We start from the raw sequence: 16,844 nt of genomic DNA on the forward strand, positions 1-16,844 counted from the left end.
CCATTAGCCAAATCAAGAACACATGGTTACCCACCATAGCTGGTGCCACTATGGCACTTGTGTGAGCATTACATCAGGTTGTTTGCTGCTGAGTTGCTTAGACCATGAGTTGCTTGGATAGATGTTGGTCATTTTCCCCTAGTCACTCATGTAGCACCTTCTGGCACTAGATGAGCTATCTGGGGACTGACTGTCTTCTAGATTCTAGCCACGTCACTCCATGTTCTGTCCCAACATCATATGGTATCTTTAGCAGTAGGGTCTTACCATTAAGCTTTGGTGGGTCATCAAGTACTCTGACAGAAATCTGTCTTCTTTTGGGAAACCTTGTAGATCTCTCTGATCAACAGCTTATTGTAGATGTTAACTGCACGCTGGTACTGGGACAGGCCAGCCCCAAAGGAAAATAAGGAAGAAAAAGAGAGGTAATATAAAAGAGAAAGAGAGAAGAGGGAGATAGAGAGAAACAGGAGAAGATTAAGTAAGGTAAGTCTTCACCATATCCTCTCCAAGGTCCTGAGGTTCAGGTGTTCCCTTTAAGGACCTAATGAAGGTTCAGCCATTTAGTCTGTCTTTTAGGATATAGAATTTTATGGTACCATTGCCATTTGGGTCCAATTTTGTGTCCTCCACACCCTTACCCTCCCCTCCTGCCCCACCATCCCTATTGTCATCCAGTTCTTGAGCTGCATATTAGGTATGTCAGCATCTCAGGAAGATTCAGATTAGGAACCACAGATGAGTGAGACCATGTGGCAATTATCTTTCTGTGATTGGGTGACTTCATTGAGAATGATCTGTTCCAAGTTTGACCATTTTTCTCCGAATTTCAATGTGTCATTTTTCCTTATTGCTGTGTATAATTCCATTGTGTAGATATACCACATCTTGGTTATCCATTCGTCTAATTAATGATGGACATCTGGGTTGATTCCAGCTCCTAGCTATTAGGAATTGAGCAGCTATAACCATGATTGAGAAAATCTCTCTGAACTGAGGCATGGAGGTTTAGGAGTAAATGCTCAATAAGGGAATAACTGGGTCTGGGTCTTTTGGTAACTCTATAGCCAACCTTTTTTTTTGTTTGTTTGTTTTTGAGGTAGGGTCTCATTCTAGCTCAGGCTGACCTGGAATTCACTATGTAGTCTCAGGGTGGCCTCAAACTCACAGCAGTCCTCATACCTGTCTCCTGAGTGCTGGGATTAAAAGTATGTGCCACCATGTCCAGTTTATAGTCAACCTTTTTAGGGGTCTCTATGTTGCTTTCCATAGTGGTTATACCATCTTACATTCCCACCAACAGTGAATAAGGGTTCCTATTTCTCCATATGCTCACCAGAATTTGTTTTCATTTGATTCTTTAAAGTTTGGTATCCTCACTGGGTTAAGGTGGAATCTCATAGTTGTCTTAATTTGCATTTCCCTGATGATTAGGAATGGTGCACATTTTCTTAATTGTGTGTTTGCCATTTGTAATTCTTCCTCTGAGAATGGCCTGTGTAGTTCTTTGCCCTATTTTGTAAGTGGGTTGTTTGACTTTTGATTGTTTAGGCTTTTGAGTTCTTTGTAGATTCTAGAAATTAGGCCTCTGTCAGTTGTATAGCCTGCAAACACTTTGGCCCATTCTGTGGGTAATCTATTGGCTCTGCTTATTGTATGTTTATCTGTGAAGACACTTTTCAGCTTCATGAGATCCCAATGGTTGAGTGATTGTTTAAGTTCCTGAGCTACTGGAGTTTTTACAGGAAGTCTTTTCCCATTCCTATATCATGGAAATTTCCTACTGTTTTTTCTTCCAGTAGTAACATAGTTTCTGGTCTTCTATTGAGGTCTTTGATCCTTTTGGACTTTATTTCTGTGCATGGTAAGATGTGTGGATTGAGTTTCATTTTCCTGCATATGGTTATCCAGTTTGTCCAGGACCATTTGTTGAAGATGCTATCTTTTTTCCAGTCTATATTGTTAGGGTCTTTGCAAAACATCAAGTAGCTATAGTTACTTGACCCAAAATCCAGGTCCTTGATTCTGTTCCACTGGTGTACACTGCTGTTTTTTATGACAGTACCATGTTGCTTTTATTACTATGGCTTTGTAATATAGCTTTAGATCAGTATGGTGATACCTCCAGACATGTTTTTATTGCTAAGGATATGCTTAGCTATCTGAGGCCTCCTGTCATTCCATATGAATTTTGAGATCATTTTTCTATCTCTGTGAAGAAAAATGTTGGGATTTTTATTGGTATTGCATTAAATCTTCATATTGCCTTTGGTAAGATTGACATTTTCAAAATGTTAGTTCTGCCTATCCAAGAGCATGGGAAATCTTTCCATTTTCTCAAGTCCTTCTCAATTTCTTTCTTGACTGCTTTTTTGGTTTCATTGTATAGGTCTTTTCATCCTTGGTTATTGTTACTGCAAAGTATTTTTGTTGTTGTTGTTGTTGCTATTGACAATGGGACAATGTTGTTTATTTCTTTCTCTTATCTTTGTCTTTTGCATATAGAAAGGCTACTAATTTTTGTGCATTGATTTTGTATCCTGCTGTTTTTCTAAAGGAGTTAATCACCTTTAAATATTTTGAGATGGAGGTTATTGGGTCTCTTATGTACACAATCATGTCATCTATGAATTGAGCTAACTTAACTTCTTCCTTTCTAATTTGTATACCTTTTCTTTCTTTCTCTTGTATTATTGCTTGAGCTAGGACTACCAGTATTCTGTTGAAGAGCAGAGGTGAGAGTGGACACCCCCATCTTGCTCCTGATCTCAATGGGAATTCCTTCAGTCTCTCCCCATTAAGTATTATTTGAGCTTTAGGAGCTTTATATGTAGCCATTATTATGTTGAGATATAAACCATCCATGCCTATTCTCTCCAATGTTTTGATCATGAAGTGATATTGTATTTTGTCAAATGCTTTTCTGCATCTATAGAAATGATGTGTTTTTTGTGTTTAAGCTTATTTATATGGTGTATTACATTGACAGATTTCTGTATGTTGAACCATGACTACATTCCTAGGATAAAGCCTACTTGATCAAGGTGGATAATGCTTTTGATGTGTTATTGAATTTGTTTTGTGAGTATTTTTTTTTTTTTTTGTGGGGAAAACAAGTTTATTTTGGCTTACAGACTCAAGGGGAAGCTCCATGATGGCAGGGGAAAATGATAGCATGAGCAGAGGGTGGTCATTGCCTCCTGACCGACATCAGATGGACAACAGTGACAGGACAGTATGCAAAACACTGGCAAGGGGACACTGGCTATAATATCCACAAGCATGACCTCAACAATACACTGCCTTCAGGAGGTGTTAATTCCCAAACCTCTATCAGCTGGAAATCTAGCATTCAGAACACCTACGTTTATGGAGGACACCTGAGTCAAACCACCACATTCCACCCTGGTCCCCATAAATTGATAGCCATTCATGATGTAAAATGCAATGCATTTAGTCCAACTTTAAAAGTCCCCATACTTTTTAAACCTAATGATATTCAAACATCCCCATAATCCAAGGTCTTCTAACTGCAAATACCAAAAAAAATCCCCTCCAAGCCCATAATGGCACAGAATAAACCCTCATCCTACAAAAGTTGACATTGGACATAGCAAAGAAATATTCAACCAATACAAGATTTAAAACAGGACAAAAATAAAATTCTGTAGTTCCAAGTCCAACAACCGTAGCCAGCAACAAAGCTCCAAATCTAATAATTCTAACGAGCAACAAGTCTCTCGAGTTCCAACTCCACCCCTCCAGCTAGGCTACTCACAGTCCTAGAAAACTTCATCTGGGGCTGGCAGCTCTCCTTAGCAGCAATCTCATGGTCCCAGCATCTCCAATGGGTCTCCAATGGAACCCATGGTTCATCCTCATGGCTCCATAGGGTCTCCATGCAGGCATCCAGCAAACCTGCTTCACACTGCCCATGGCCGTTTCCAAAACACAAGACCATACTGCAAGCTCAATGACCCTCTCTTTCCTGCATTGCTTATACTCCATAACACCAGGTAGGGTGCCAGTTTGTTAATCCAGGAGGGAATAAAGCAGACTTTGAAGAACAGGACTTCAGCACTCAAGTGTCTTCAAAAGAGTCTGCATTCTTCTTGTTGCCCCAATTTCAAAGGTTGTAATTTCTCATATAATTGCAACCAAATGGGCAACAATTTCAGCCCAAATCTTTCATTTTTTTCTGTGCCATATCCCTCTGCTCACACCAGTCTGTTTCTATGCAAATCAACCCTGCACAAATTCTCAGGACACGGACACAACAGCAAGCCTCTCCTACAAACTGCTTCTATCCCAGTCCAGGCAAAGCTCTTTCTCTGTTTTGTGAGTATTTTATTAAGTATCTTTGCATCTAAGTTCATCAGGAAAATAGGCCTATAGTTTGCTTTACTTGTGGCATCTCTGCCTGGTTTTGGTATTAGGGGGATACTAGCTTCATAGAAGGACTTGGGGAGCTTTCCCTGTTCTCCAATTGTGTGGCACAATTTGAGAACAATTGGTTTCAGTTCTTCCACAAAGTTTTGATAGAATTCAGCTGAGAAGCCATCTTGTCTTGGACTCTTCTCCTGGGGGAGGTTTTTGATTACCTTTTCAATCTCAGTGGGTTTGATAGGTTTGTTTAGGAGATTAACCTACTCTGAGTTTAGCTTTGGTAGATGATATATGTCCAGGACTTAATCCATTTCCTTCATATTACCCAGTTTTGTGGGGTAGAGATTTTTGAAATAAATCCTGATAACTCTCCCAATTTCACTTATGTCTGTCATGTTCTCTCCCTTTTCATTTCTAATTTTGTTAATTTGACACATCTCTTTTTTTTTTTTTTTAGTTTGATCAAATGGCCAGGGATTTATCAATCTTATTTACTTTTTCAAAGAATCAGCTCTCTGTTTCATCAATTTTCTTGATTGTTTTCTTAGTTTCCAATCCATTATTTCTCCTCTGATCTTAGTTATTTATTTCCATCTGGAGCTTTTTGGGATGGATTCTTCTTGTTTTTCCAGTGCCTTTAGGCATATGGTTAGGCTATTGATTTGGGATCTCTCTGTGTTTGTTACAAAGGCATTTATTGCTATGAATTTTCCCCCCGAAGACCACCTTCATTGTGTCCCATAAGTTTTGGTACATTGTGTTCTCATTGCCATTCAATTCTAGAAATTTTGCAATTTCATTTTTATTGCATCAACTACCCATTCATTGGTTAAAAGTTCCAGAACTTGGTGGGATTCCTGGCACATCTTTTGCTGTTAATTTCAAGCAATACAGCACTATGATCTGATATCATGCAAGAAATTATGTTGATCTTCCTAAATATATGGAGGCAGGCTTTATGACCCAGTATGTGATCTATTTTAGAGAATGTTCCATAGACTGCTGAGAAGAATGTATAATCTGTGGATTTGGGGTAGAATGTTCTGTATATGTCCATTAGGTCTCATTGATCTAGTTTTTTTTTTTTGAGCTCTCTTACTTCCCTGTTAATTTTCTGTTTAGAGGATGTATCTATTGCTGATAGTGGAATTTTTGAAATCCCCAACTATGATGGTGTTGTTGGTTATTTCTGTTTTGTTGTAAAGTAGGTTTTGTTTTATGAATTGTAGTGCACCTGTGTTTGGTGCATAAAGATTGCTCTCTTGATAAGTAAGAAGCAGACTTCTTTGTCTTTTTTGATTACTTTTAGATTGAAGTGTATTTTATCTGATATTAATATAGTTATGCTAGCTTCTTATTTCTGTTTGCTTGGAATATCATTTTCTACCCTTTCACTCTGAGAAGGTGTCTGTCTTTAGTGGTGAGTTGGGTTTCTTGAAGACAGCAGATTGAAGGGTCAAATTTTCTGATCCACCCTGTTAGCTTATGTCTCTTGATGGGTGAATTAAAGCCATTAATATTTATGGTAATAACAGTGAAGTTTGATTTAATGCCTGCCATATTGTTGTGGTTTATGTGGTTTGGTAGTTTTTTGTGACTTCTCTGAGTTTTGCTATTGTGATCGGTTTCTTGTAGGCACTTGAGGTAGGTTATTTGATTCTTCTGTATGGAGAATTCCTTGAAGTATTCTCTGCAGGTTTGGCTTTGTGTTCATATAGTTGTAAAGCTGAGTTATATTGTCAAAGGTTTTTCCTTTATCATCATTATGAGGGATACTTTTGCTGGGTAGAGTGGGTTTGGTTGGAAGCCATAGTTTCTTAGACTTTGCAGTGTTCTATTTCAGGCCCTTCTGATTCTCAGGGTTTCCATTGACAAGTCTGAAGTAATTTTGATGGGGTTACCTTAATATGTAATATTGTTTCTCCATAGATGCTTTTAGGACTTACTCTCTGTTATTGATGTATAATGATAATATGTCTTGGAGAATTTCTCATTTGGTCCAGTATGTTTGAAGTTTTGTTAGCTTCTTGTAACTTGATGGGACTTTCTTTTGAGAGAATGAGAAAGTTTTCTTCTGTTTTGTCTTCCAGTTCTGAGTTGTTATCCTCCATATGGCTGACTCTACTCTTGAGAGCTTCTATAGAGTTTTGGGCTTGTTCAATTTGGTTTGTATTTTCTATTGTGTTTTTATGTATACTTTTCATCCCTATGTCAAGTTCCCTTTACACGTCAGTTTCTATGTTAATGCTTCTTGGAATTCATCCTTGCATTTCTTTATGTCTTCATTGAACTTAGCCAGATGGTTATTGAAGTCCTTTTTTTTCCCCCTCTCTCCTTCAGATCATTTTCCTTTCTTTGAACCCTTCTTGGTTCTTTTCTATTATGTCTAATCTAGTGAGGACAGCATTCATGCAATTATTGGCCCTTTGCTGATTTTCTGCAAGTTCTGCTATTTGCTTGGCCAGGGTTGCATAGCTTGTATCTTCATTTTCAGGTTCTGATGCTATTGTCTCTTCTATGTGTTGATTAGAGACATCCATTGTGGAATTGGACAGTCTTGTTAGATTTACTTGCACTTGTTTTTTCATGTTATTCCTTTTGCATGGTGGTTTGCCCATCACAGTGTAGAAGTCTTATTTAATTTAGGAGGAAGCTGTAGTCTACTCTTGGAGTATCTTCAGTGATCATTCCCTTTTATGTTTGCTTGGACTAGGCTTCTAATAGCAATTGGGCCTGCCTGCTTATAGGGAAGGAATTGGTGAGGCTGTGGTGGGAGCCCAGGTGCCTGATTAAGGTTCTTGTTGTTCAGTGATTTGGGATGGTCAGGTGACCTGAGGGGGCAGGGATGGGGGAAATGGGACAAAGCAGACTGGCATTGTGGGTGGGCTGTGGAGAGACAGAGGATGGGAATGTGTGGTGGTTCTGAGAAGCTGAGGGGTGAGGGAATGAGATAGTGGGCCCTTTGGGATCCTGTAGCAGGGGATAGATGGGACTGCTGGGTCCTGTAAGAAGGCAGGGTGGGGATGTAGGACTGTTGAAGGTCAGGTGATGCACAGGGGTGCGTGGAGGTCCTCTGTGATTGGAATGCCTATTGGAGGGGGAAAGAGGGAAAGCCTAGAGAGGAGGGACAGTAGCCTGCTGGTCTGGGTCTGTGCAAAGGGGAGGTGGGGATGCAATGATGAGTGGACAGGCATTCATGTGTGGAGGTCCCCAGAGGGAATGCTAGCCTGCTGGCCTGGGGCCCTGCTCAGGGGTGGGGGTAGGGGCATGTGGGTCAGCCTTTATGCGTGGAGGTCCCCTGTGGGAAAGGTAGCCTTCTGGCCTGGTTCCATGCACAAGGTGTGGGGGGAAATCATGAGGGCTCCTGCTGCTCTTACCTTACTAACCATGCTCACTAATAAATCTCAGTACAATCCAAAAAAAGGAGGAAAAAAAAAAGGAAAACTGTAAGTTCTTTGGGAGCTTGCATTACTAGAAATGAACACTTATAAAACTAACAATCAGGCTGGAGAAATGGCTCACCCTAACAACCTGGGTTTATTCCCCAATACCCACATAAGCCAGATGCATAAAGTGGCCCATAAATCTGGAGTTTGCTATTTTTTTCTCTCTCTCCACCCTTCTGTATTTCTCTTCTTGCATATAAATAAATACTTTTTAAAATATAGCAATCAAGGAAAAGTGTTTTCAAGAGAGATAAATAATGAAAAATAGAACAGTGATCTCATAATTAATATAACTAGAATTCCAATCCAGGCAGTGATCTTAATCAGTATGTTAACAAGAGTCTGAATGTGAAGAAGATGGGTCAAATACATCAGATAACTAAACATATTCTTTCTTTAATGCATCCTCCAGTCCATTGACTTTGTCACCTTTTATTACTTTCCTCACATTCCCTCTTCCTTCATAACTCAGCCTGCAACTACAACCCCCCTTTCCCTCTCTCCTGATCTTAGTAAAGCCACAATCCCAACTAATTACAATTATTATACTAATTACAATTGTCCAATTATTGCAAACCTACAATGTGGAACAATATATTTCTGATGAACAATACAAAACCAATTGAGTAATCTCATCAAGCATGTAGTTGGTTCTGTACTATATTATTATGATACTTATTATACCTTTTATTTATTGTCCACTGTGTGGTATGCAGACAGACAAGGGCAACTATTTTCTGTGTCATTCACTGATGCATCCCAACAATCACAAATATTTCCATGGTTCATTCATTCTTCCACTTTACCCAGGAGTCATTTCCTGCCACCTGTTTCATCTGCCTCTGTCTTTTATTCTTACCCTGTCTTCACATTCTGCTGCTTCTATGCTTCTTATTTTATTGATATGACTAATGTGCTCATAAGTATCTGCCATAATTCCCACCATGACACTTGGCCACTTACCAAATCTGTACCCAACACCCCATCTTTCTAGGGAGAATGTTTCTCTAAATGAGGGCTTCATGCCTCTATCTACAACCAACATTTCTTTGTATTTTTGTACTATGGATCCTGTTTCTTACCACATTCTTAATATTACATTTTATTTCCTCTCTGTTTTGGATCATATATCTTTCCATTTCTGATCAATCATTCCCTCTAGCATATATACAAACTTACTACTACTCCTTTTTGAAGAAAAAAGAAACTCTCTGTGTAGTCTTCCCTAGCCAACTCAAATCCAATCTTTCTCCTTCCCTTTAAAGATAAATTTCTTGAGCTAGAGGGATGGCTTAGTGGTTAAGGCATTTGCCTGCAAAGCCAAAGGACCCAGGTTCAATTCCCCAGATCCCACATTAGCCAGATGCACAAGGGGATGCACACATCTGGAACTAGTCTGCAGTGGCTGGAGGCCCTGGAATCTCCATTCATTTTCTCTATCTCTCTCTCCCCCTCTTTCTATGTCAAATAAGTGAGTAAATAAACAAAAATAATCATAAATTTCTTGAAAATTATATATCACTGTCTATTTCCTGACCTCCTGTTCTTTCTTTGATCCAATCTAAATAGAAGTTTGACCCCATTACCAAAACTGCTCATCAGGGTTACTGATAACCTCTACATTGCTAAGTCAAAAGACCAATTCTTTGTTATTTCATTTGAGAAATTTAAGCTTCTGTCAAATGAACACTTTATCCTATCCCAGTGTCCTACAAGCTATTACCATCTCTTGCCCAAATAAGAGCTTCTTGTTTCTCTGCTTCTGTCTTTGCTCTGTCTTTTGCCTCTGTCCTTTCTCAAGAAACAGTCACAGTGATTCTTTTGCAATATTGCATTTTTTAAAAATGTTATACCATACTGTGGTAGCCTCCAATTTACTCTTCATTGCCCACAATGCTTCCCTCTCTCCATGACCTCCCAATCTTTTTCTTCATCTCTTTCTAATGCTACCCAACAACACTGGCCTCTAATTTTCTTCAAGTAAGAGGAAGAGTTCTGCCTCAGAGCATATGATACTAGCTCCCTCTACCTAGAATATCTTCCCCTAAATATTCATATGATTGACACTCTCATTTCCTAGAAGTCTATTCTTGATTATCATCTTTTCTATGAGAACAGCTATGATTTTTCCTTTAGAAAGTGAATCCCATGGCCCCAGAATTCTCAGATCCCCTTTCTCTACCCAGCACACCTTCTGCAGGGAAGGCATGGAGAGGATCAGGAACCCAGGCTTGAGTGCTGGGTGCTTTATCCACAAAGCCATTTCCCCAGCCCTAGGTAAATAAATTTTTACACAAGTATATGATGGTATTAGGACCCCACCTCTGGTCATATGACTCCAACATCTCCTACTGTACCCCTAGGGAAAACTTGCCAGTTAGAGGCCAGGTTTATCTTCACTGCCAGCTCCCCAGCATGAGGTGGCTCATTAAGTGGATACTGAATAGGTCAATATTTTAAAACTACCTCAAAAAGATGCATATTGCAAAAAGAACTGCCTATAAATAAAGGACGACAGAAAACAGACTACATCTATCAAAACCTCTTTAAATGATATTTTTAATTTGTCCAAATACTGAGAAATTTAATAACTTTTCTAAAGAGGGTATTTTGGACTCAGTTCTGGGTCCAGTTGACTTTTAACTTAATGATAATGTGCTTTGTGGCATTTTCCTAGTCTATTGTAGCTTGAATGTGAAATGTCTCCAAAGGCCCATGTGTGAAAGCCTTGGTCTCCAGACTGAGAACTTATTTTGTGAAGTGATGGGACCTTAGAAAGGTACCTATTAGAAGTTCTTCAAGGCGCTGAGGGAATGTTATTGAATGGATTGTGGGACCCAAGTCCCTTCCCTTTTCTATTTGCTCCTTGATTTAGACACAAATAATTTTTCTCTGCCATAATAAGCTGCTTCACCACAGGCCCAATGCTGAGATGGAGGAGACAGAAGAGTCACTGCGGCTTGCCCATCAGCCAGTCTGAGGAAATGACAGCTCCAGGTTCAGTGAGAGACTCTGTCTCAAGACAATAAAGAGGAAGAGTGATAAAGAGGACAAATGATGTTCTCCTCTGGCCTTGGCATAAACACACATGGTGAGTATGCATGTGCACACACACACATACACACTCATGCACACACAAAATTAAAAAAAGAATGGCAAAAGGAAGTTCTCTAAACACAAAATAATAATGATGATGATAGTAATAACAATATTTAAAACATGGTAATATAAGCAAGAACTTGGGAAAAAATAATGGCAAATACTATGCAGAAATATTTTATTCAACCAGGAGTTTTCTAAATGTTTTTTAATGTTTAAAGTAAAAAGTGTAACACTTTCTGGTATGGTTCTCTCTGCCTCTCTCTCTCTTTCTTTGTGTGTGTGTGTGTGTATGTGTGTGTGTGTGTGTGTGTATGTGTGTGTAAAGGAACTGTGTAAGACCTATAGGAGAGAAAAATGAATATGAGGGAGACAGGATTCCTCTTTCACTTGAACATGTTAAAATGATACAACAGTAACCTATGCTGAGTTATGTATATAGAATGTGATTTTCTGAGAACTGATAAAAATCTAAATATGAGGAGGTTAGTGACTCACCCCCTTTCTAAGTCCCTTGGCTTGAGAGTAGGTACACTGGTATTTCTGAATTGTTGCCTCTCTCTAGGTCTAGGATCTATGAGGCAAACAAACCAATCAGGAACCCCCTGTCACATGCTATTTCTTGAATCCCATGACTTTATGTAGCCTGCCTCTTTATTTCCACATTTCAGAGTATTCAACAACTTTTTCTATGTATTGGTCAGTGGGTTTTATGATACTTATCAGGACAAATAAGAAAAAAAAAAAGGCTGCTATTTTTTTCAGAAGTTATTGCTGAATTTTTATGCTCATGAGAGGGGGTGAATATGTGTGTACATGGGCAGTTAGAGTCCAGAGGATACCTTGCTATCACCCTCAGAAACAGTGTCTAGCTTTTTGAGACGGGTGTCTCATTAGTCTGGGAATCACCAATTAGACTATACTGGCTGCTCAGCAAGCCTTAGGACTCACTGTCTTCTCCTTCCCAACACCATGCCTAGTATTTTTACACAGTGCCAGGGATAATCTGAGGTCCTTTACACCTGGGACTCAAGCACCTTTCTCACTGAGTGGTATCTTCAAACTTAAGGGCCTGAATTTTTTTAATGGGAAGAATGATTTATTCTGTTCATGGTTTCAGAAGTTTCAGTCTATGATGGCATGTTTCCTACTCTTCGGAAGAATCTCATGGTATTTGGATTGTGTGGTGTAGGGTAATTTCATCACCTCACAGCAGATAGAAATCAAGGAAAAAGGGAGGACTGGGGCCAGCTATAACCAAAGGCATTCACAAGAAGTGTGCTTCTCTCAGATAGACCTTACCCTCTAACATTTCTCCACTTCCCAAGATAGCACCACCAGCTGGGGACCATGTGTTCAATATATAAGCCTATGAGGGATGTTCTATCCTAAGTCTCTTTTCAGAGACTCATGGATATCTCATAATGCAAAATCCATCTGGCCAGTGTCTAAGAGTCTCCATAGTCCTCAGAGTTCCAACATTGTTCAAAAGTCCAAATTCAAAGACTTATAAAACTAAAATAAAGCTTAACTGTAACCTTTGGTAAAATAGAGTTATATGTCTCCAAATAAAATAGTATAGAATAAACATTTACATCCAAAGGGTAAACTAGGTAGAATAATACCAACAACTGATGGGACCAAAATAAAATAGAAACACAGAGAGACAACCATTAAATCCCATAGAGTTATGCCCAGCATTCAGGGAATGTGGTGTTGTGTTATGAGTTCCAATAGACTTAGATAGTCCTGCCTCTGTGGACTGTTTCCTGGGCTGGCTCTACTCACTGCTTGTAGCTTTCTTTGGTAGACTACCTATGTTTCTGGCATCTCTAGCCCCCTGAGGTATCCACTTTAACAGGAAAGACCTACAGTACAATTGTCAATAAAGTTCTTGTTCCCATCTGAAACTTCATGGGCCTGACCTTTACTGTCCACACATTTTACATGTGCTGTGCTGAGATCTGAGCTTCCATTCTTCCATCTTCTGCTTTCTAGAGCTGCTCTAGTCCATATCCCCAAACTTTCCCAAATTCCCTCCACAAACCAATTCCAAAGGCTTCTGAACTACCTGTAGACAGTCACAATAGTGACTCTCTTTGCTGAAACCAACTTTCAGTATTAGTTACCTTGCTTTAACAAATTGCTATAAGAAAATACATAAGAGAACAACTTAAAAGAAGGGATTATTTATTTTGACTCATCACTCTAGCAATTTCTTCTAGTTTGTAGTCCTTGGCTTCATTCATTCTGGACCCAGAATGACACAGAACATCATGGTGTGAGGAGCACGAGGTGAAGAGGAGCTTCTTCATGCTAATTCTTCCACTCATATTTATTTTAGTAGGTGCATAGACAAGTAAAGAAAACTACATAATCATGTGTCAATCTTTGTATTTTTTCATAAATACAAAAGGGTTGTGAAGTATCAGATTAGAAGGCTTCTCTAATTTACCTGCTCATTTTCCTCTACCATACCCACCCTCATAGGAACATCCACTCCCACTGAGGCTTCTATAAAAACTGTATAATTTTTATATCACATATGAGGGTAGATGGATATTATCTTTTATTTTTTTTGAGGTAGGGTCTCACTCTGACTCAGGATGACCTGGAATTCACTATGTAGTCTCAGGGTGGCCTTGAACTCACGGTGACTCTCCTATCACTGTCACCCGAGTGCTGGGATTAAAGGCATGTGCCACCAGTCCGGCAATATTATCTTAATAATTCTATAATAAAAGACAAAATCAAGTGCCAATACCTATAGGCCTTTCCAAAGCATAATGAGACAGAATACTGTTAAAAAAATGGTATAATTCTTCATGTAAATAAGAATGTATTGTATTGTATTGTAGTAATTATTTCTGTGTTTTGAATATGGTTTGGATGTATTCCACAAGGGCTTTTGTTTTGGAAGTTTGGGTACCCAGTGTGTTGATTTTTGGCTGGGGTGGTGAGGTTTTTTTTTTTTTTTTTGTTCATTTTTATTTATTTATTTGAGAATGACATAGAGAGAGAAAAAGGGAGGGAGAAAGAGAGAGAGAGAGAATGGGCCAGGACTTCCAGCCACTGCAAACAAACTCCAGATGCATGTGCCTCCTTGTGCATCTGGATAATGTGGGTCCTGGGGAATCAAGCCTTGAACAAAGGTCCTTAGGCTTCACAGGCAAGTGCTTAAACCACTAGGCCATCTCTCCAGCCCTGGTGGTGAGTTCTTTAAGTAGTACAGCTTAGTGCAAGATAATTAGCTCATAACTGCTGCTTGCCCTTTTAAAAATTTATGTCATTCTTGGAGGACTCTAGTTAGTTTCTGAGTGGACCCTAATCCTGCTCTCTGGCTTCTTATCATTTAACTTTTCTGGCCAGTGTTTCTTTCTTTCCTTTCTCCTTCACACCCTGCAATATCATTTGAAAACATAGTATCCACTTTCTCTTTAACCTGACACATGAAGCTACTTCTAAATGAAATAATCCGCTTCCGGTCAAGGTGGCGGAATAGGTACCACGCGAAAGCAGCCTGGGGGCGGGGGGAGACCAAAAAAAAAACTCAGCAAAATACACACTTTTATTAAAAAGTGAGGTGTTTAAGAAATTGGAATGGCAGCAGAGAAGTAGAAGAGATCCACAGTATACAGAGCCCACACAGGCCGGCAAATGCGGCCCCGGCAGATCCGCCAACCACGGCAGCGGTGGTGCAGCAGAAAGCCGCCAGGCTCGGCTCAAGCCAAAGGAAAAGCCAGGTGAGGGGAGCTTCCACTCCCACTGGAGCTCTCTGCAAACTCTACAAACGTGAAGGGAGAGTGGCAGTGAGCAACGGAGGAGCAGATCACAAGGTAGAACACGTGGAACAGCAAGAGAACTAGAGCAGCATCGGCTACCTCCCTTCCCCCACTGCCTGTGCCCAGGTCCAGCGAACAGAGCAGTGGTCCCAGGACATGGCCACACCAACTTGAGCCAACAGCAGGACCCAAGCAGGAGCAGAGTCTCACAGCAACAACAGTGGCTCCAGCCCCAGCAATAGCAGCCCCAGCAATGGCAGATCCAGCAAGCAGCTTTAGCAGCAGCAGAGGCAGTTACAACAGCAGCTTCAGAGGCATTAGCAGGGGATCCAGCAGTGGCAGCTACAGCAGCAGCAGCAGTGGCAGCGGATCCAGCAATGGATCCAGCACCAGTGGCTTCAGCAGCAGCAGTAGTGGTTCCAGCAGTGGGGATGCCAATCTGCAGGGCCACAGTTGCCAGGCTCGGTTTGCCCCACAGGAAAAGCCAGTGCCCAGCCAGCAACTTGACTGAGACCAAATTCATCCAAAAAGGTAACTGGACTTGCACCAGGGAAGGGTCTCACTTGGTCACAAGCTGAGTTAGGCCCCTCAATGGATCAGAAATCTTAACCTCTTTGTTGATAGAGGATCTGGTTGTTATAATATGTACTCTTACATAAATACTCGGTGCTGTTTTTGATTGAATGTACACAGTGTTTAAATTTTAGTATCTACCTGTATTTAATTCCACTCAGCCTACTTGAATACTCCCTTAGCAGGAAAACTCAACCCCTAGGAACACCTTTGTAGATGCTCTGAGAGTCTTAAGAGCCACACCTAAAACCTTAAGCTCCTACCCTGAAGATATATAACATCAGATCAATTGATACAGCTAAGAATACCAAGCTAGCTAGAAAATCCAAGCATTAACTTAATCCAAGTTGCAAAAATATATACATTATAACACAAGAAACACTAAAAAGCAAGACAATATAAATCCACCTAACAGTATTAATGCATCAGAAATGACCTTCAGTGAGAATGAGTTAGAAGAAATACCTGAGAAAGATTTCAAAAGAATGATTGTAAATATGTTCAAAGAAGTGACAGAACAAATCAAAGGAGTCAAAGAGGAACTCAAAGATGAAATCAAAGGAATCAAAGAAGACACAGTACATCAATTTCATGAAATAAAGAGGGAAATACAAGACATAAATAAGGAAATAGATATAATAAAGAAAAACCAGTCAGAATTACTAGCAATGAAGAACACAGTTAATGAAATAAAAAACTCTGTAGAAAATCTCACCAGTAGAATGGATGAAGGAGAGGACAGAATATCTAAGCTAGAAGACCAGGTGGCAGTTCTAATACAGTCCAACAAAAAGAAAGACAAACTAATAGAAAAGTATGAATGGGAATTTCAAGACATTCGGGACACAATGAAAAGATCAAATGTAAGAATTCAGGGCATAGTAGAAGGAGAAGAATTTCACTCCAAAGGCATAGTAGGTGTCTTCAACAAAATCATAGAAGAAAACATCCCCAAAATTGAGAAAGAGGTGCCAATGCAGATACAGGAATCCTTTAGAACCCCAGGCAGACAAAACCAGGAAAGAACCTCTCCTTGCCATATTATAATCAAACTACCGAACACACAAACCAAAGAAAAAATGTTGAAAGCAGTTAGAGAGAAAAATCAAGTTACCTACAAAGGCAAGCCCATCAGGATTACAGCAGATTATTCAACACAAACTTTAAAGCCAGAAGGGCTTGGAGTGATGTATTCCAACTTCTGAAGGATAACAACTGTCAACTAAGGTTACTTAATCCTGCAAAGCTATCCATTCAAATAGATGGAGAAATAAGGACATTCCATGACAAAAGCAGGTTAAAGGAGTATTTGAAGATGAAACCAGCTCTACAGAAAATACTTGATAGAATCCTCCATGCTGAAGAAAAGAAAAAGCACACATATAAGGAACCTAGAAAAAATCAAGCAATACTCCGATACTAGTTAACACAAGAGAACAAAAGTAGAACGGGAACCACAAAAAAAAAAAAAAAAAAAGGCAAACATGAATACACACCTTTCAATAATATCTCTTAATATCAATGGCCTCAATTCCCCAACAAAAAGACATGGTTTGCA

Source organism: Jaculus jaculus, chromosome 10 (assembly GCF_020740685.1).
Source record: "Jaculus jaculus isolate mJacJac1 chromosome 10, mJacJac1.mat.Y.cur, whole genome shotgun sequence".
Taxonomy (NCBI): Eukaryota; Metazoa; Chordata; class Mammalia; order Rodentia; family Dipodidae; genus Jaculus; species Jaculus jaculus.